The sequence below is a fragment of the Fulmarus glacialis genome, unplaced genomic scaffold (assembly GCF_000690835.1).
Source record: "Fulmarus glacialis isolate BGI_N327 unplaced genomic scaffold, ASM69083v1 scaffold32431, whole genome shotgun sequence".
In the NCBI taxonomy this organism is placed as follows: Eukaryota; Metazoa; Chordata; class Aves; order Procellariiformes; family Procellariidae; genus Fulmarus; species Fulmarus glacialis.
In genome coordinates this window covers 1-2,786 of record NW_009191400.1, presented here as the reverse complement: position 1 = coordinate 2,786, position 2,786 = coordinate 1, and the positions used below count along the sequence as shown (strand labels likewise).

General features: G+C 60.5%; 1 pseudogene; it reads right to left on the bottom strand.

Moving 5' to 3' along the window:
- Positions 1-447: 447 nt before the first annotated feature.
- LOC104083264 lies at positions 448-2,776 on the bottom strand (annotated as a pseudogene).
- Positions 2,777-2,786: the final 10 nt, after the last annotated feature.

The following is a 2,786-nucleotide window of genomic DNA, read 5'->3' as shown; positions in this document are numbered from 1 at the left end:
TCCGGGAGCCACCAAGCTCATTGGGGACATCAGTCATCAGTTCTTCATCCCCCCATCCATATTGCATCTCCTCTGGGACCAGGAGGTGCATCCTGGGGCCACCAGGCTCTTAGGGGACATCAATCATCACCTCATCGTCACCCCCATCCATATCATATCTCTAGGATCAAGGAGCCTTGTCCTGGAGCCACTGGGCTCATGGGGGACATCAATCATTAGCTCAGCATCCCCCCACCCATGCTGCATCTCCTCTGGGCTGCCCGGTCCATCCGCAGCAGCTGCATGGTGCCAGCTGGCAAGGAAACCCGCACCGGCCATCCGGGGCAGCCACCAGGTCCACCTCGCCCACCCAACCTCAACCGTCCCCCATGGTGGTCGCCCATCACCACCTCCTCCACCAGGATGAAGCGGTGCCACCCTCCTCATCTTCCCCACCACCAAACCCCATCACTTGTCCCTGGCGGCCGCCCGGGCATGGATGCGCGTGTGCCGGGCGAGGGAGGACTTGTTGCTGAAGCTCTTCCCACAGTGGGGACAGGGGAAGGGTCTCTCGCCCGTGTGCGAGCGCTCGTGCACCGTCAGGTCCGCCAAGTACTTGAAGCTCTTGCCGCAGGCGCCGCAGGGGTAGGGTCGCTCCTCGGTGTGGCTCCGTTGGTGCATGGTGAGGTTGGACTGTTGGCTGAAGCGTTTGCCGCAGGCGGCGCAGGGGTAGGGTCGCTCGCCCGTGTGCGACCGTTGGTGCTTGTTGAGGTCCGATGGGTTGGTGAAGGTCTTGCCACAGGAGCCACAGGCGGAGGGGCGCTCACCCGTGTGCAGCCGTTGGCGGGTGGGTGGTGAGGGTGGAGAGGTGGCCGAAGCTCTTGCCGCAAGCCCCGCAGGCGTAGGGCTTCACCCCCGTGTGGGTTCGCTGGTGGGTCTTCAGGTGGGTCAACCGGCCGAAGCTCTTGCCACACTCGCCGCAGGGGTATGGACGGTCCTTCCCCTGTGCTGACGGTTTCACCCAGGGCTTCTCTGGGCTCCTGGTGTCCTTTGCTGGTCCAGGCGGACCTTGGGCGAGGGGCTGTGGGAAAGTGGTGGGATCCCGTGGGATCTGTCGCCGGTGGGTCGCTCTCCGGGCAGGGGTCCCAACCGCCGGGATGCCCTGGAGGATGCTGGGTGGGTGCAGGGGGTCTTGCCGTTGCAAAACGGATGCCTCTGGGTCTCTGCTCGCCATGGTGGGACCTGGTGGGGGGGAAGGAGAAAATGCTTCATGAGTTGGTTCTCAATGGAAGACACCATGCTTCTCCTCTAACCCCACTGCCCTTGATCTCCTCCAGCAACGGGGGAGATGGTCCAGCTCCCGCCGTTGAGTGAAACCCAAAATCCATCCATGGATGGCCATGAGGCCATAAGGCTGGGATAGGGATGAAGATGAGGCCACCTCAGCAGAGGAGCCCAGCCAGTCCGACAGGCAAGGACGGCTGCAGGAAGACTTGGAGAGGAGCCCAGCATGCTCCAACCATCACCCCAAAACACCACAACTCCTTAAAGCAGCGTTTCTGGCATCGCCATGAAGGAGAAGCTGATGCTGGAGGAAGGGACAAGATTTTGGGGCTCATGGTTTCCAGAGGACAAACAGAGAGAACAAGAGCTCTCTATGGAGATGATCTCATAATCTTCACTGCAAGATCTCCATTCTTTTCCAACTTCTCTGCAACTCAGGAGATGGCTGTCTTCCAGCTTCCCACGCTGGCGTGGACATCTCACATACATCTCCCAGCCCTTCTTCTCGCTTCAGTTTGGCTTTCGAGCCCAAGGAGACCTTTCTTCTCACATTGCAACAGGGCTCAAGATCACACGTGGTGGCATCACTGCAAGAGTCTCCATCTGGCTCCTTCTTGGGGTCACATCTTTCTTCTTTCTCAATACCCCAAGAGTTTTCCCAGTACCAGGACCTCATTTTTGGCCCTTTTCCCCTGTTTGTTCTCACTCATCCTCCACCAAGAGCAACAAAATCACCCCAAAAAAGAGCAATGACACCATGGGAGCATCCGTGGGGAGGACCAGACGGGGCCAAGCCCATCGCAGGAGACACCCCACCACCTCCAAGCCCGCCCCAGCTCCTACAGCAGCTTCTTCACCCCTTTTTTTTGGGGGGGAGGGTGTGAAGGATCTCTTTCCTTCAGCCCTACCTGGTTCCTGCAGGTGCTGCTCCTCTTCCTCAGGGACAAACTTGACCTTGCCCCGGGTCACCTCCTCCCGCCAGCCGTCTCCAGAGGGGAGCTGGGGTGACTCCAATGGTGGACTCGGTGGGTCCCCCGCTGTTTCGGGGTCCTCTGCATCCCCCGGGGCCACCTCCTCCACCTTCACGCGCACCGTCACCTGTGGGACCCAAGGAAAAAGGGGCACCCAGGCGCTGCAGAGGGGAGTTGGGTGCCTGGCACCCCCTCCCTCCTGCCTTTCCAGGGTCAGTTTTGGGGTGTCCTGTGGGAATAAGCTCGGAAGCAATGCTGGAAGGGGGAAGTTGTGCCCAGTTTTGGGGGACAGGAGGGTGGGATCTCTTTGCAAACCCCAACCCGGGGCAGGATCTGGCCGCTGCTCTCACCTGCTGCTCCCAAATCCCATCGGGATCTCCCTGTCCCAACTGGAAGCTCTCGGCCAAGGCGACGGCTTGGGCGCAGGATTCGGGATGTCGGACCCAGACCCAGCTCTGGATTTCCTCGGGAAGGATGCTGAGGAATTGCTCCAGCACCAGCAGCTCCATGATCTGCTCCTTGCTCCGCACCTCCGGCCGTAACCAACCCTGC